Here is an 18,749-nt window from a genome sequence, read left to right as displayed (position 1 = left end):
GTTCTGAGAAAGGGTCACCAGACCTGAAACATTAACTCTGTTTTCTCCTTCACAGATGCTGCCAGACCTGCTGAGCTTTTCCAGCAACTTTGTTTTTGTTCCTGATTTACGGCATCCGCAGTTCTTTTGGTTTTTATATAGAATATAGTTGGCCCATTTTCTACTTGATAATCTCACAGAATTCAACATCATTGGATACTTCTGGGGATGGTTTGGAATGCTGTTCAAGTAGATGATCTTTGTAGCCAGTCTTCATGACGGAGGTGACACAAACTCTTGAATGAAATGTATGTTTTGCTGCACTGAGCCCCTCCTGACATTTTAAAGTATGCTGCTCCTGCTCTTTAGTTCTGTGTTGTAGCTTCATTAGGTTGACACATTATTATTAGACTGGTGCTGCTCTTGCTACACTTTCCTGCACTCTCTGTTCAACAAGGAGGTTGATCTACCAGCCTGATGGCACTGAAAAAGAGGAAGATATACTGAGCTATTATATTACAAACTGTGGTTGAACATAATTCCACTGCTGCTGATAGCCCACAACAGCTCATGGATGCTCAGTTTGGAGTGGCTAGACCTATTCAGAGTCCGTCCCATTTAGCACAGGAATGCTACCACACAATACAATGGAAAGTATTCGCAGTGTGAATGTGGGCTCTGTTTCTGTAAGGACTCTTCAGTGGTCACTCCTGCTGATAATATCACGGATGGGCACACCTAGGACAGGTATATTGGTAAGGGTGAGTTCAAGTAGATTTTTCCCTCTTGTTGGTTTCCTCGCCCACTGCTGCAGACCCTATCTGGCAGTTACATCCTTTAAGGATTACACCAGCTCAATCAGTAGTAGTGCTACTGAGCCATTCTTGGAGATGGACATTGAAGTCTCAGAGTACATTCTACGTCCTTACCTCATTCAGTGCATCTCCAAGGGGTGTTCAACATGCAGGTCTACTGATTCATTATCTAACAGTGAGGGTTGATGTTAATCAGCAGGAACTTTCCTTGCTCAGGTTTGTCCTAATGCCATTATATTTTATGGAGAATAGAGTTCGTGTTGAGGATGCCAAGACAACTCTTACCCCAATAATACACCATAATGCCACCATCTCTGGTGGCTCTGCCCTGTCTGTCGGCCGTGCCATACACAGGGACAGTAATGGTGGTGTCTGGGACATTGTCTTTTAGGCTATGATTCTACCAGTATGACTGGGGACAGCTCATTCAACTTTGGCACAAGCCCCCAGATGTTGGTAAGCAGGTCTTTGCAGGATTAACAGGGCTGTTTTTGTCATTGCTTTCGATGCTGAGGTAATGCCAGGTGGTCTGTCACATTCCATTCCTTTCTTTAAGCTGTAGTAGTTTGATGCAACTGAATGGTTTGCTAGGCAATTTCAGAGGACAGTTAAGGATTAACCCCAATGCTGTACGTCTGGAATCACATGTAGGACAGATTTAGTTAAATGTCTACCCTTTACACTAACAGAATTCTGAAAAAAACAATTGCAATTTAAACAGAACAAAGAACGTATCTTCCACTTAGTAGATAGTAGCTAAATGGGCACCAAGATCTATGTCATTTATCTAAGTGAGGACAGCAGGTTTCCTTCTCTACAGGATATTAGTGTACCAGATGTCAATCAACAGAGGTTACACGGTTGCCATAAGGCTGGTTTCAAATCTAATTCCAGATTTTATTGAATTCAAATTTCAACATATGCAATGGTAGGATTCATTCTACGTCCCCAGATCATCAGCTTGGGTTTCTGGATCATTAGTCTACTAATATTGTAACTACACCAGTACCTCCTCTGTACTCTGCATGATCTCAGAATGTCTGAGAACGTGTATCCATGAGATCTTTCAGCATCCTTAAACCCCCATGCCATCCTTAACATTACCTACTCCAACATCCCTATTGTGACTAGTTAGTCTCTCAACACACAACAAAAAACAAACACCATCACACACAATAGATCAAAACTTGCATAGGTACAAACATTATACTGCAAGGGCCGCAAACTTCCACCTGCTTAAAAGGAAAGCCTTTAATCCTTAATTTATGACCTACACTTCTCATAGTTGGAAGACATATCTCAAAGAATATATTATTGACATGTGGGGATGGAGAGCTTAGCCAGGAAGATGTCTTGCTTTTCATGCTAATGGAAATAATGAATCCTGGATACACTATGGAAAACTTAGAAGTTAATTAAAAGCTAAGATAAAGATACTGGGATCTATTTCAGGTTTCAATGTCAGAGTGATACTATGGGTTTTGAATTCGAGAAACAGATTAGTGAGGTATTTCTGACAGCAAATACATTTGGGAAATTTAACAAGAAGGATTACGAATGTGAGCAGGCATAAACAGATTCATTTCTTCACCATTGTCATGCCTACCGTCACTCAGATGCTTCAGAATCACAAGATGGGAGAAATGATTCTGGGTCTGGTTTGTCAATGAACTCAACGTTAGGAAAGATTTTGGAAACTGCGTCAGATAACAATTGAGTTTATTATTAGAATCACTGTATAAATTCAACAGGAGATCTAAACTTGGACCTCGTTAAGCCACATGCAATATTTAAAGCCAGTCTGCACCTTTTAAAAGGGGAGGTGCATTCTAGCTGGAACAGGTGCTGGAAGTGACTGAAGACAACGTTCTGAGCAGATAGAACACTGTTTAACAATGAAACATTGTGTAGACCATGCTGGAAGGTCATCAGTAACAGCCCTGGGGGCCTTTGTGGATTGGATGGACAATAAGTGAGGGTTCCTTTATGGACATGGAGCCAGGCAGCCCACCAGACCAACTGTGAAGGTAATGACAACAGATGTCATTTACAGTCAGTGTAAATGGTGTAACTGCAAGAACCAGGATATAGTACCCCAAACAGTTGAATGAGCTCACACATGTGGTCAAGGTGAGAAAATTCATCTTGAAATGCCTTTTCCTACACATGAATTACTAGCCTCATGAACTGCTCCATTCTCATTCAGCTACCATCATTCTCAATCCCAATTTATACATCACTTCAGGATTAGACTGAAATGCTGCAAACATCATATTATGACTCACAGCCTGTACACACTGTTAGGTATGTCACCTAAACCACATTAGCTGATACACTTCCTTCTCAGAAGATGATGTTGCATAACAGGCCACAGTACCTAACCAACAGGGGATGGGGATAAATATATATCCTTACTCCATTTAACAGTCACACTAAAACAGTGGTCAAGGGGGAGCTGAAACAATCACCCTACCTTGCTCCTTTCTCTTATAAATACCAGAAGAATTGCAGCCTGGCCAGATGGTTGTGCAGGAGCAAGAAGTAGTAGAGGAAGAAAAGACTCATAATGAAGAAATACATTTGTTTGATTCATACGTGCTCAAATATTGACAATTCCACATACTTTAGAGGGTAAGGTTTTAGAGTAGATATGTAGCTCGAGTTGTGGATGTTGTAGTTGGTTGGCTCGCCGAGCTGATTCATTGTTTTTCCGCAGACGTTTCATTACCTTGCTGGGTATATGACATTGGTCCTGTCCATAGTGGGTAGTAGGTCTTTGGTTCAGGTGAGCAGTTGTCGTAGGTTTGATGTGGGTTTGTGTGCTACTCTGATGCCCAGTGGTCATAGGAGTCTTGTGTTCAGTTCAGATGTGTTCCTATTGTAAGGTAGTGTGGTGAGTGTGTCGGGGCCTGTAGTATCTTCCTAGTGTTGTATTACACAAATATTCCTAGAAGCCTGGTAGTCCATGAAGAAAGCCATCAACAAACACATAGAGCTCGACCCCATATACACGCCACTGAGAAGGAGAACTGGAAGTGAGGTAATCCAGCGGGTGGGAAAACACAGCGCTTCATCGGAGGCTGCACTGATGATGTTACCCAGCAGGGTAATGAAATGTCTGCGGAACAACGAACCAGCTCAGCGAGCCAAACAACCTCAACTTTAGAGAGGGTAGTTTTGAGACAAAAGTTTCACATTCACTGCAGGGAGCAGTTGGAGGGCAGAGCAGCAGCACAGAGCGAGAATAAAACTGATCGTGCTCAGGGCACATTATAGCTGCGAAGCAGGGCACATTATAGCTGCAAAGAAAACTGAAGTGACATGATTGGCTGGTAGGAGATCTGCACTAAATTTGAAAAAGAACACAGCAAAGAAGTATTAAGAAATTAATTAACTCATTAATAAATTTATATAATTTAATAAAATAATTAACTAAGTAGAGATGGCTGGGCAGTTGATATGCTGTAGCTGTAAGATGTGGGAGCTGGCTGATCGCATTGCAAATTGTGGTGACCACATCTGCAGCAAATGTTGGTTGCTCAAGGAACTTCGGCTCAGAGTTAATAAGCTGGAATCTGAGCTTCAAACACTGTGGCACATCAGTTTGCTTCAGGAGGTAGTCACATCTAGTAGATTAAATACTTCAAGTTCAATCAGTGATCGGGGACAGCAGGGTGTGACCTCAAGTGAGGCAGGTAGGAGGTTCCTGTATTCAGGAACAGAGGAGCCTCAGCTCTTGATCTTGTCCAACAGGTGTGAGGTACTTGCTCCCTGTGTGGGTGAGGAAAAAGGCTGTAGGGAGGATGAGCCAACTGACAACTGCATCATGGTACAGGAGGCCATTCAGGAGGGGGAGGCAAAAAGACAAGTGGTGGCTGTAGGGTACTCTATACTTCGGTGGGATTGATAGCATCCTTTGTAAGAAGGATCGAGTTGTTGTTGTTGTGGTCCAAGTTGGGATGAACAACATGGGCAAGGCGAGCAAGGCCAGCAAGGAGGACCTGTTTGGGGATTGGGAAAGAAAATTGAGGATCAGGTCCTCAAGGGTTATAATCTCCAGATTACTACCCGAGCCACATGCAGTTTGGCTGAGTTCTAAGAAAATTAGGGAAGTAAACTCGTGGCTAATGGAGTAGTGTGGGAAAGAGGGGCTTCATTTCCTGGGGCATTGGCATCAGTTTTGGAACAAGAGGGATCTGTACCATTGAGACGGTCTCCAGCTGAACCAATCTGAAACCAGTGTTCGAGCAAAACAGGTAAATAGGGTGATCACTAGCACTTTAAACTGTGAACTGGGGAGAAGGGAAGGGGAAAACGACATTGAGTATAATGGGAAATAGAAAAGAAGGCAGCATGTTAATGTGTGCAGGAGGGTTTAACTACATTGAAGACTATGAAAGAAGTTATAAAGAAGGAGAATTCAGGAGATATTATTAATGGAAATGTTATAATTCAAAAATAAAATATAAAAACCAGTATAAAGGCACTTATCTGAATGCTCATAGCATTCAAAACAAATCGACACAAATCATCTCAAATGAATAGTAGCCATTATGGAGACATGGTTGCAGGATGGTCATGACTGCAGATTAAATATCCAGGGGTATCAGACGATTTGGAAGGACAGACAAGAAGGTAAGTCGGGGTGGGTGGTGGTGTAGCTCTGATATTTAAGAATGAGATCAGGGAGGTAGTGAGAGATGATATAGGTTCTGTGGATAATAAGGTTGAATCCATTTGGATAGAAATTAAAAATTCTAAGAAGGAAACTTCACCCATAGGTGTAATCAATAGGCCACCAAATAATAACATCACATTAGGGTGGACAATCAACAAAGAAATAACTAATACCTGTAAAAATGGTACGGCAATTATCGCGGGGATTTTAATCTACATGTTGATTCGTCGAACCAGGTCGGTCAAGGCAACCTTGAGGAGGAGTTCATTGAACATATCCATGATAGTTTTCTTGAACAATATGTAATGGAGCCAACGAGGGAGCAAGCTATCCTACATCTGGCCCTGTATAATGAGACAGGAATAATTAATGATCTCATGGAAGGAGCAATCACAGTATTGTTGAATTTAGAATACAGATGGAAAGTGAGAAGATAAAATCCAATACCAGAATCCTGAGCTTGAACAAAGTAGACTACAATAGGATGAGGGAGGAGTTGGCTAAAGTAGACTGGAAGCAAAGACTTTATGGTGGGACAATTGAGGAACAGTGAAGGACTTTCAAAGCAATTTTTTAAAGTGCTCAGCAAAAGTATATACCGGTGAAAAGGAAGGCCTCTCATAAAATGGGTAATCAGCTATGGATGTCTTAGGAAATAAGGGTGCTATCAAACTGAAAGACAAGGCATATAAAGTGGCAAAGACCAGTGGGAAACTAGGAGATTGGGAAAACTTTAAAGGTCAACAGAAAACCACAAAAAAAGTATAAAGAAAAATAAGATAGATTAAGAGATTAAACTAGTTTAGAATTTAAAGGCAGATAGCAAAGGTTTCTACAAATATATGAAATAGAGTGGCTGAGGTAAACATTGGTCCTTTAGAGGATGAAAAGTGGTATTTAGTAATGGGAAATGAGGAAATAGCCAAGGCATTGAACAGCTATTTTGTGTCGATCTTCACAATGGAGGACACAAATAAGATGCCATTAATTGATGACAAGGAGACTAAGGTGGCTGAGGGTCTAGAAATGATCATTATCATGAAAGAGGTAGTGTTGGGCAAGCTAATGGATCTAAAAATAGACAAGTCTCCTGGCCCTGATGGAATGCGTCGCTGGGTGGAAAAAGGGATGGCGGAAGCAATAGCAAATGCGCTTGTGGTAATTTTCCAAAATTCACTGGATTCTAGGGCAGTTCCAGCAGTTGGAAAACAGCAAATGTGACACTACTGTTTAAAAACGGAGGTAGACAAAAGATGGGGAAGTATAGGCTGGTTAGCTTAACTTCTGTAGTGGGGAAAATGCTTAAGGAAGAAATAGCAAAACATCTAGCTAGAAATTGTCCTACTGGGCAGATGAAGCATGGGTTCATGAAAGGCAGGTCATGTTCAACTAACTTACTGGAATTCTATAAAGACATTACGGGCAAGGTGGACAATGGGGACCCAGAAGATGTGGTGTATCTAGATTTCCAAAAGGCATTTGACAAGTTGCAGCACAAAAGGCTGTTGCATAAGATAAAGTAGCATGGCATTACAGACAATGTATTAGCATGGATAGAGGATTGGTTAACTAACAGAAGCAAAGAGTGGGGATAAATGAGCACTTTTCTGGTTGGCGATCAGTGACTAGTGGTGTGCCTCAGGGATCAGTGTTGGGACCGCATTTGTTTACAATTTACATAGATGATTTGGAGTTGGGGACCACATGTAGCGTGTCAAAGTTTGTGAATGACATTAAGATGAGTGGTAGAGCAAAGTGTGTGGAGGATTCTGTAAGTTTGCAGAGGGATATAGATAGATTAAGTGAGTGGGCAAAGGTCTGGCAGATGGAGTACAATGTTGATTAATGTGAAGTCGTCCATTTTCATAGGAATAAAAGTAAAAAGGACTATTATTTGAATAGTAAATAATTGCAGCATGCTGCTGTGCAGAGGAACCTGGGTGTCCTTATGCATGAATCACAGAAGGTTGGTTTGCAGGTACGACAGGTAAGTAAGAAGGAATTGGAATTTTGTCTTTCATTGCCAGAGGGATTGAGTTTAAAAGCAGGGAGGTTATGTTATGTTTGTGTAGGGTGCTGGTGAGGCCCTACCTGGAATACTGCATGCAGTTTTGGTCTCTTTACTTGAGAAAGGATGTACTGGCACCGGAGGGGCTGCAGAGGAGATTCACGAGGTTGATTCCAGAGTTGAGAGGATTGGCCATTGAGGAGAGAATGAGTAGACTGGGATTATATTCATTGGCATTTAGAAGAATGAGGGGGGAATGTTATAGAAAGATATAAAATTATGAAGGGGATAGATATGATAGAAGCAGGGAGGTTGTTTCCACTGGCAGGTGAAACAAAAACAAGAGGGCATAGACTCAAAATTAAGGGGACCAGATTTAGGACTGAATTGAAGAGGAACTTCTTCACCCAAAATGTTGTGAATCCGTGGAATTCCCTGTCCAGCGAAGTAGTTAAGGCTTCCTCATGTCTTTAAAGCTAAGGTAGATAATTTTTTGAATAGTAAAAGAATTGAGGGTTATGGTGAGGGTGTGGGTAAGTGGAGCTGAGACCACAGAAAGATCAGCCATGATCTTATTGAATGGTGGAGCGGGTTTGAAAGGCCAGATGGCCTACTCCTTCTCCTGGTTCTTATGGTCCTATGTTCACAGTGTAACACTAGGTATAAGTGGTCTAGAGTGTAATATTATAGAAAGGATACGGCAGATCCCAGCTCATCACAAGCGAGGTCACACATGAGCTCTGTTGTACAGACTCAAATGAGGACTTCTATGGGACAACATACAGAAATTCACTGATTGGCACTCACAGAAATGAGGGGTACATTGGTCAGGCTTGCCAAAACGTTTCCAGTCACTGTCAAGCAGCAAAAGGGAATACAGCTGCAGCCTTTACAAAGTCTGTGCAGAGACATTGTATAGGGTGCTCTTAGTTTATGTTGAGGTTGACAATTGATTCCTAAAGTCCCTGAGCTGATATGATCTCCTGTTGAATGTACTTCTCCCACTCCTCCCTGCATTCTCTCGTCTAGTAGTTTGAACTACACAGTGTGCCTTAGCTCATTATTCTTGTCAGGTTTCATAACAATGGAATCTACAGGACACATGACTGGGAGCAAGTGTGAGCAGAATCTATGATTTGAAAACTAAGACCTTCATCACATGTGACACTACTCGCTGCATATTTCATTAAATAGCAGGACAAAGCACAAAACTGAAGAACCTACCTACGAACTCAACAATAGCCACTGATAATCAATTAAGCTAATCTGAAAGTTGTTGATGATCCCTTTAATTAGCATTGGTGGGAGTCCATCATGTGGCTGAATGCAAGTTAAACTCTGCGAGTTTAACAAATAACACTAGTTAGATCACTTAAGTGAAAAATTGCATCAATGGAGTCTAATCAATGTTCCACATTAATGGACATTCTGCCGACTCTGTACTCTACAACACACACTCTCAGCACCCATGCTAACAAGCTTATCAAATTGCTGTACGATAAGATCCATACCAGAGGTAAATGTGCAATGAAATGTCAATTTAGAACTGAAATGGTATATGTGCTGCAAGCCAATTTTTCCCTTTATAGAGGATTCTTCAATTATGCATCATTAGATTTTGTCGTCATCAGCTGTCCTTCAATTCAAGGATGACATCTATTCAGAGTCATGAGTTTCAGCTGAGGGCCTTCATGTAATTAAATAGTCTATTTAACAACTAGGTTAATGGCAGACAGGCAGCTATGTAAGGCTGTTACAAAGCTGGTTAGACAGGCACAAATAAACAATGAGAACAGTATTACAATGATTATATAACAAAATAATAGAATTATATAAGTAAATAAGAAGAGGTCTCAGAGTGTGCAGTAGCTTTAAAAGTTATCTAACACCTTGGAGACAGTAAATATTCCTAACAATTCCTCTGGATTGATTTTTTTGCAGAGAAGCTGCTCTTTGTCATAAGCAAAGTATTTTTTTTTAAATTAAGCAAATTTTAAAAACAATTTTCATTTCAGATAGGAAACTGATGGATTAATTCAAAGGTATTCACAACACCCATTTAATCCAGTCTGTAACTCTCAACATTATTGCCTCATTTTTATTTGAGGAAATAGCTAATGAAATTGATTACATATTGAAGAGGATCTTTGGGCAATCATGAGAATAGATAATTGGACAAAAGTATTGAAGAAAGTCAGTCAGGCATCAATACGTTTTTTAAAGAAAAGATAGGGTAAAATATCTCTCATGTCAATATTTATTAAGCCTGGCATTGGTTGTAAGTAAACTGTTAACTGCAGTTAAGTGTGAAGTGTGCAGAGTGAAATCAGGAAGAATATTTTCATATAAAGCGCTGTGAATGTTTAGTCAATTTTCAAAACTCAGGTAGACACCTTGTTAGGCGAGGATATCAAGAAATATCAATCTAAAATAAATAAATAGGTTTGAGGTATACAGGTCAAACATGATCTAATTTAATTACAGAATAGGTTTAAAGGCTAAATCTTCTACCATGTTTGTATGTGTGGTGAAAGGACTACAAACTCACCATGTAAAGCATGGTTTGATAGAGGGGATCACACTTGACAAACAGTAGACAACACCATTGACGTTGAGCATTCCCAGCTGGAAGCAATGTTTCTTACTACTTATTCTTTTGTCTATAACTATCATTGAAAACATCAAAATCTGTTTTATGAAAATCTGAAAAAAAGCATCAAGCAATTTTGTGCTGACAAGCTTCTTTTTGTAGGTTCTGCTGATATACTCAGACCAGGCTATGTTTTGCATTAATTTCAATGAAAGAAGTACAATTGCAGTTTTAATGGATTTGCTGCTTGTCGCCATAGTTTCAGTTCTTATCTTTCTTTATCTGATCTCACAGAATGCAAATTCCCAAAATCAGATCAGAATATTATTCTGTAAAAGTTCAATACTTCTGTTGCAGTCAATGATATTTTATATAGCGCCTTATAATGTGGTATTAATGGCATCATCAATATTCCGTAATATTATTTCTGGAAAGCCTCTAACAGATGTCAGGGCAGCTTTGCTTCACCTAATGTCAAAGAGCACTTATGCAGAAAATATGCTGAACAGCTTTCAGACATTTTCCCAAGTTCTTTGATCTGTGTATCCAATTGCATTTAAGTTGATACAAAAGAAATTGACAAGTAGACAAAAATGCCATTAAGATTTAAAACCATCTGAAGCAAATATTGCCCAGGCAAACAAAAAGAATACAAGAACCATTCCTGCTCTTTTTTAACCACAGAGCTGCTACAAATGTTAAGTTTGTAAAGTTCCATGTTTAACAGGTTAGATTTGGGAAATAATTTGATCGTAACACTCTTACTGCTAAATCTAACGTACATGTGTTTCAGAATTTTCACACATGATTTAGACTGACATTTCACTGCAGTGATGAGGGTGTGCTCTCTTTTAAATTGGTCTTTCTTAAAGGCATCCTCTGCTCTACTAGTTGAATTTCCATGTGTCCCTATTTGTAGAAAAACCCTGGTGAATTTTTCAGGTATCTTGGTGAAAAAAAATATCCTTTTGATCCACATAATATAAAAATCAGGCTATCCGGACATTAATGTCACTGCTTTTTGTCAAATGTTGCAGTGTGCATCTTGGTTGCCATGTTTACTTGATTATAGTGACTGCAGTTTTAAATTTTTTATTTTGCCCTGAAAATATGAACGAATAAAGCAATTTCTTTCTTTGACTACTAGACATTTTTTGACATTTTAAAATAAGTGCAAAGTGAAAATGTAAAACATTTTACAAATGAGATAGAAGTCCTAGACAACTGAAAAGGCTTCAAATAAATAAATTCTAGTGATGGGTTGTATTTATCTTAGAGTGTTGTGGGAGAATATGAAGGTAATTTGTAAGACATTGACAACAATTGCCATGATAGTCTCTTGTGAGACCTTGGGCTAGACTTAAGAGAAAGTACACATTACTATTGAGCTACATGGAATTTAGCACTAGAACAGCAAGGTTATAGACACGCTCACCGAGCCAGTATGTTTGGTTGCAAATGTTTCGTCACCCTGCTAGGTAACATCATCAGTGGAATTCTGTGTAGTGAGACAAGTGACTATACGGATACATGAACATCAACTAGCCACCAATAGACATGCCCAATTCTCACTTGTCTCACTACACGCTGACAACGAGGGACACAAATTCGACTGGGACAACACATCAATAATCGCACAAGCCAAACAGAGACATGCCAGGGAATTCCTGGAGACCTGGTATTCCAACCGGAACTCCATCAACAAACACATTGAATTAGACCCTGTGTACAAACCACTGAGAAACAAAACCGGAAGTAATACCAAAAACACCAGCAAACCGAGGCATATAAATAACAAGCGGGACAGAACACCAACACTTCACCGGAGGTGCACTGATAATGTTTCCTAGCAGCGTGACGAAACATTTGCAACCAAACCCACTGGCTCAGCGAGTATGTCTACAACCACATCCACAACCCGAGCTACAAATCTTCTCAGACTTTAAACTAGAAAAGCAACTTAGAAACTGATTAGCTTCTCCGAGGAACAATCTTTTGTATCCTGTTTAGTAAGGCTTATCTTGTGATGTCAGGTATTAGCTGTCTTATTCAACATCTTCCTACAAGTTATTTGGTTGGTTGTTTAATTCTTTATACAGTTGTTTCAAATAAGCAAAGTAGGTTTGCCAAATAGGATTACCACTGCCCCAACTATCCCATCTCTTCCTAAGACTCTGACTTTATAAATTCTTTTGATTCTGGTGTTTTACTATCCTTTCTGAACAAACAGTGCTTTGAAATGGGAGGACTGGTTTTTCGGTCATTTGAGTATAGCTGATTTATTTGTTGACCTCATGTTGACATCAATTGCGGCTGATCAGGCTCTTGGTGTCATTCATTCCGTTCATTGCATTTAATCCTAATGAGTCATGATGCTTTAGTAAGATGAGGTGTCTGCAATTTCAACATTCTGTTCCTTCAAATCTGTTAATGAGGTACAATCATTGCTAATTTGGTACATATTTTATAACAGCACCATTCCTATTGATTTCCTTGATCCACACCACTTGACCTTACTCCTGACTTGGCAGTGTATTGATACAAAACTGTCTGTTGTCATTAGCTAGTTGCTCCTGACAGAATTTATGCTCTTCGTAATAGCATTTTTTAAATTGATGGAGCCCATTTGTGGAGTCGACCACTTTGAAACAACAGTAAGATTTTTATTTTTCTACCCGTGAATTGTCCCAGTGGTGAAAAATTATTTTGGAGTGCGGTGGGTCGTAGTTTAGTAAAGCTGTGCCTGAAACATCAGCTTTCCTGCTCCTCTGATGCTGCTTGGCCTGCCGTGTTCATCCAGCTCTACACCTTGTTATCACAGAGTCTATGTTCTCCTTTAAGAAGCTTCTGACTGAACTCCACATTTAGTTTCTTCATATCACTGAAGATATTCTAGCCAACAAGTGTTGTTTTGGAATCCTAAAATTGTTACAAAGTTCTTGAAAGTTTCATTGGCAAATTGTGATCCATTGTTGGATTAACCACAACTGGGACTCCATGAGTGGCATTATTTCATGTAGGACTTTGACGACTGTGGTGGTGGAGTGTAATTTCTTTACTTGGAGGCATTGAGAAAAATTGTCGTCCACTATCAGATAACAGCCTTCAAACAAAAACAGGTCAGTCCCTACCAGTTCCCACGATCTAGGGGGAAAGGTGATAGAAATCAATGGTTCTCTTCTTTCAATGCTGTTATAAAATATTCTATCTGTTTAGTGATTGTGGCTGTACATTTGGTGAAAGCTAGGTGTCCTAGGCGTCTCTTGTCAAGGATATTACAGCTCTCAGTGAGGGAGAGATAACCAGTTTATCATGGAAAAAGAGTCATCAACCATTGTGAAGGATTTCCTACGTTCAAAATAAATTTTCATAATTATGACATTAGGTTTCTTTACCGGCCAGCCTTCTATAAATGAGTGATGTATGGTGAGACATTAGGATCCTTTTTCACGTTTGTTTTGTTGGCCATTAAGTTTTTGTTGCTCGAGTCTATGAATTGAGTTTGACCAGCTGGTAAAGAATTCACTGGCAAGAGTCTCTCTTAAGGGGACATCTGCTGATATTTATAAACTTCCTTCCATATATTCAGTCTTGAATGCAAATCTCATCAGATGAATATGAAACTATTGTATCCATGTTGCATTCTTAACATTTCTTTTTCATCTAAGTGTGAAAACAATGTTCCATGATCCGTCTCTGTCAGAACTACAGGACCAAATATGCAATCAGGAAATCTCTCATAGGTCTATGTAACTGGGAGCTTCCTTTCCAATATTGCATTCTTTATATTTTCAAGATAATGTACTTGAATTGTTAATAATTCTTTATCATGAAGAAGCTTTGTTGTTTTAAAAAACATTTTTTACTTCTATCTTCTCATTTTCCTTTACAAAACTGTTTTTAATTTCTGCTAGTTAATGTTAAAAAAAACTTTAAAATGTTCCAGAAATATCCTCCTATTTCTGCTCAATTTTTTTTAAAATGTTGCGAGATCATTGAAATACCTTGAAATGAAGAAACATATTTTTAATTTTCCCAAGATGGAGAATAAACTAAATTTTCACCATTTTCCCTTCTTTCCATTGGGTTTTTTACTCTTTTTAAAAGTATTGATGATTTGTGCTTTTTTGCTTCTCTGTAAGATTTGAGCCTTTTTATGCTGAAAAGGATGGTGTTGCACTATTTTTGCATCTCCAAGATATGTTTTGTTTGCACATCTAACATCTGTCTTCAAATGCATGATTTTTGTAATTTTTTCTTCTGCCTTGGTCTTTTTCACCCTGGCTAGTTGAGTGAAACTCTCAGTTTAATGAACTTCTTAAAGAATTTTCTTTTCAAAGTCTATTTTCTCTCTTTTCCTGACAAAGAGTTAAAATTCTTACATTAAAGGTCAAATGCTTATAGCAATATTCATTTACTAAATAATCAATTTAAGCTTTCTTTTAGCTCCTTAGCCTAGAATTCTTCCTTTAATGCAAGAACTTTAACTCTTTATTGAAGAGTTAAGTATTTTTGCTGTATTGACCACTTGACCTCTTCAGCCTAGGTTTATGATTTGGAGTGTTCTCCTTCTGGCTTTGGTAAGACTCTCTGTAGACTTCACAGGTTTTTCAGCATTTTTCACTTTCCAGCTCCTTTGAGCTTCTAATGGTGTCCTGATATTGCTTCAACAGCCTTCTTAACTGTAGGGCCTTCACAGTAGCCGACTGGCTCTGGGTGCTTCTAAACTGGTGAAAATTTAATGATATACTCATAGTTTTCTTACTGGAAATTTTGTCTTGTTTCTTCTCCTCAAATGGCTGTGGCTTTTGTTGAGGATTCCAGTTGCTTGCATGTTATATGAGACATAATGCCCACTTGTTGCCACTATGGCAGCTTTTTTCATTCATTCATTTTTGAGATGTGGACATCACTGCCTGGGCCAACATTTAATGCCCATCTGTAGCTGCCCTTGAGAAAGTGATGAGCTGCCTTCTTAAACCACTGCAGTCCATTTGGTGTAGGTAGAACCAAAATGCCATTAGAGAGTGAGTTCCAGGAATTTAGCCTAACAACACAGAAAGAATGTGAATATATTTTTAAGACAGGCGGTCTGTTGTTATCACATCCCGTGGTACAATCTGAAATGCTTTGGATTGATCCCCTGCCACCAATCCTTCTTATTTGTCTTAGTCTAAATTAATGATACCAAGCAAATTCAGAAGAGATGCTCAGTTTTATTGAACAGAATAGCTTTATTGCACTGTACTTAATTGTTAATCATTAATTACATTGCACTTAGTTACATTGCATCTGAATTATGATAATTTCCAGTGAGACCTCAAACCAGATTTAAGGGTAACTATATTTTATTGTTTAGCCACATGGAACTTAGCTCTTAGGGCAACAACATAGAAACCTGCTAGTTCCACCCAAATACAATGCTTTATGTCCTGATGGGCAAAGCTTTCTTGCGATGTCATTTCATCCTTTTAGGTACTAACTCTCTTAAAGAGCACAGGCAATTGTAGAGTACTGCATGTAGGGAAGACAAATAAATTATGCTTTAAATAGCCAGGCATGAGGTTGAAAGTAATCTGGAAATCATATCAGAATTAAGACTCAATGTGTCCAAACAATGGAGGAAGAAAACAGGAATGTTAATAGAATATTAAATTACCAAACTGAGTACAAAGGTGAATACAAATCAGAAGAAGTTGTGATCAGACTGTATAATGCTGTGGATCTTCAATGTTGTATTATAGTCTGGTTGCTAAGAAGCAAAGAAGACATTCAAGCACTGAAAATATGGTATGCAGACAAAAGCCAGAAGGCTAGTTTTTAGCATTTGGGATCTGTATTTAAGGAAAAGGTGGAAAGGACTTGAGTTTTTCAACCTGAAAGAAGAGATATCTGAGACATGGTCCTACAGAGATATGTGAGGTAATAACTGTTATGGAAAGAAATAATCTGGAATGTCACTTTAAATTAAACAGCAGGCAGAGAACAAAGGGGAAATAATTGAAAGTGGATGAAATAATTTTGGGAATGGTATCAGGAGGTCTTTCATATACAGAAAGCTTAACACTTGGAAAGAAGTTCTCTCTTAAGAAACAACTTAATTTCACAATTCAGATATCTGAAAAAACAATTCGCTCCCATATCTTCTCCAAACAACAAACCAACTCCATCCTGAATTCCTTTATCAAACTAACCTCCACCATACTCTCAAGTCTTGCATTCTAGACCCTAGCCACTTGCCATATGAAAATGTATTTTCTAATGTCACCATTGCTTCTTTTGCCAATTACCTCAAATCTATTTTGTTCGAATCTGTGATGAATTTAAACACATTTTTGAAATCTCTTCCCAACCTGCCCTTCTCCAAAGTGAACTATCCCAAATTCTCTAATTTATCTAAATTACACTGTAATCCCTCATCCCTGAAACTGTTTTCATGAATGTTCTCTGCACCCGCTCTAATGTTTCCACATCTTCAAGTCTACATTACTTCCTTGCCTTTGCACTTTCTAGCTCTATTGATAAAACAATGGACAATGAAACAGTAATCCTGCTCATTCAGAATGTGAAGTCTGCTTATGAAAGAAGTTGGCAATTCTGAATGCAAGAAAATAGAGACTGCAGACCTATAACCTTTGCAACAATGTAAATAGACAACCAAACCTGTCAGGATTAAATCTTTGTTATCAGAGTTATGGCTCTGACTAATCTGTTACTAAATCCATTCAAGCAATGGAAATAAGCAGGATTTATCACAGGTAAGCAATTTTATTTGATCTTTAACAATTATTTCATTAAGGCATCCTTTATGCAAACTTCTTGCAGTTAGTATTGCCTGGAAAGAGTGTAGATTATTGGTTAGTTATGTGTACAGCAGGGCTTATGATAGCAACTGTATCATGTAAAGTATCAACTCAATTTGCTGCTTACAAATTTACTGAATAGGTAACTGTTTTGATACTAAATATAATCTGACACCTGGGAAACAAATAAATTAAGAATATTTTATTTTTAAAAGAGACAGTTCTTGAAGTTCTCAAAATGATGTGGGTCCATGGACATAACCTGACAAGCCATATCAGAAATATGACAGAGTGATTTAATCACACCAAAAGAAAGTCATGTGCAGAAATGTTGCAGTCACTTGTTAATCTTTTGTCAGTTACTAATTGGGAGAAGAATATTGACATAAACTTTACATGCATGAAGAGCCAGTTGGAATGCTGAAAATTTATTCCCTTTCTTAAAAAAAAACTATGTCCTTTTGTTCCCCTTCCCCAATTCTGATAGATTTCTGAAAGTGTTGATAAATCCTTAGAACATCTGGATTACAAACATTGAACACATTGCATAAAGCTTGATTTTAGCTTTGGTATCCAAGAAGAGAGTAGGGTTGCATCATTTGAAACTAAATGTGAAAATTGTTCATAAATAAAAATTATGGAATAATGGAATATTTTCTTATCTTCAGTGGAAAAGCACTAGGTGTAAGACTGATCATACTTAACAATTTGATTGAAGTTACCATTCTGTAGAAAGTTGTTTGATTTGATTTATTATTGTCACATGTACCTAGGTACTGTGAAAAGTTTTGTTTTGCGTGCAGTACAGGCAGGTCATACCATGCAAAGTGTATTAGGGTAATAGAACAGAATGAAGAATGCCATGTTATGGCTGCAAAAAAGGTGCTCAGAGCACGAGATCAACTTTACATTTAAAATTTGAGAGGTCCATTTAAAAGTTTAATAACAGCAGGTAAGAAGCTGTTCTTGAATCTATTCATACATGTAAACAAACTTTTATATCTTCAATCTGATGGAAGAGAGTATAACTGGGATGGGAGGGGTCTTTGATTATTTTGGTTGCTTTCCCTAGGCAGCGGGAAATATAATTGGAGTCAATGGATGGAAGGTTGGTTTGCGTGATGGACTGAGTTGTGTTCATGACTCTCTGTAGTTATTTGTGGAGTCAAGGTGTGTACATCTGAGGGAGTCTTGAGAGGCACAGGATGCATGTATATTGTTAAATAAAGTGATAATTGCGCTAAAATCAGTCATCATTTATCCCATCACTACACCTTCAGTAACCCTGGGTGAAACCTTCACTTATACAGCGTGTGTATCTAGTGTTGTTGGTAATCAGAAGGGTCAGCAGTGTTTAATTGACAAATCAAAACCTTAAGATGTAATATTGAACGTTCCCTTACTTAGTGGGGAACAACATATACATGGTTGGAGAAACTTCCGAGGGATTCAACCTACAAATTGGATCATAACACCAATTAATTTCCACCCCAGAGATAGTAGAAACTGCCGATGCTGGAGAATCTGAGATAACAAGGTGTAGAGCTGGATGAACACAGCAGGCCAAGCAGCATCAGAGGAGCAGGAAAGCTGATGTTTCGGGTCTGGACCCTTCTTCAGAAAATGTGTTCATTTTCTGAAGAAGAGTCCAGACCCGAAACATCAGCTTTCCTGCTCCTCTGATGCTGCTTGGCCTGCTGTGTTCATCCAGCTCTACACCTTGTCATCTCTTAATTTCCACCCCATTTGCCTTTCCTCCCACCTCCTCAAGTGGTGACTTCTCTGGAATAGATTAGGTGATATTAAAAATATTTATAATTGCCTCACCCAGAACATTCACTAAGGTCAGTTCCAAATCCTTCAGGTGCACAAAAAT

General features: G+C 38.7%; 1 protein-coding gene across 1 annotated transcript in view; it reads left to right on the top strand.

Moving 5' to 3' along the window:
• Nucleotides 1-18,749, top strand: part of LOC109912027 (ninjurin-1-like) — a 31,311-nt gene that overhangs the window by 2,239 nt on the left and 10,323 nt on the right. The gene's annotated exons all lie outside the window — the stretch shown is intronic.

This window comes from Rhincodon typus, chromosome 15 (genome assembly GCF_021869965.1).
Source record: "Rhincodon typus isolate 14 chromosome 15, sRhiTyp1.1, whole genome shotgun sequence".
In the NCBI taxonomy this organism is placed as follows: Eukaryota; Metazoa; Chordata; class Chondrichthyes; order Orectolobiformes; family Rhincodontidae; genus Rhincodon; species Rhincodon typus.
Note: the sequence above shows the minus strand (reverse complement) of the source record. Positions and strands in the feature narration are given on the sequence as shown.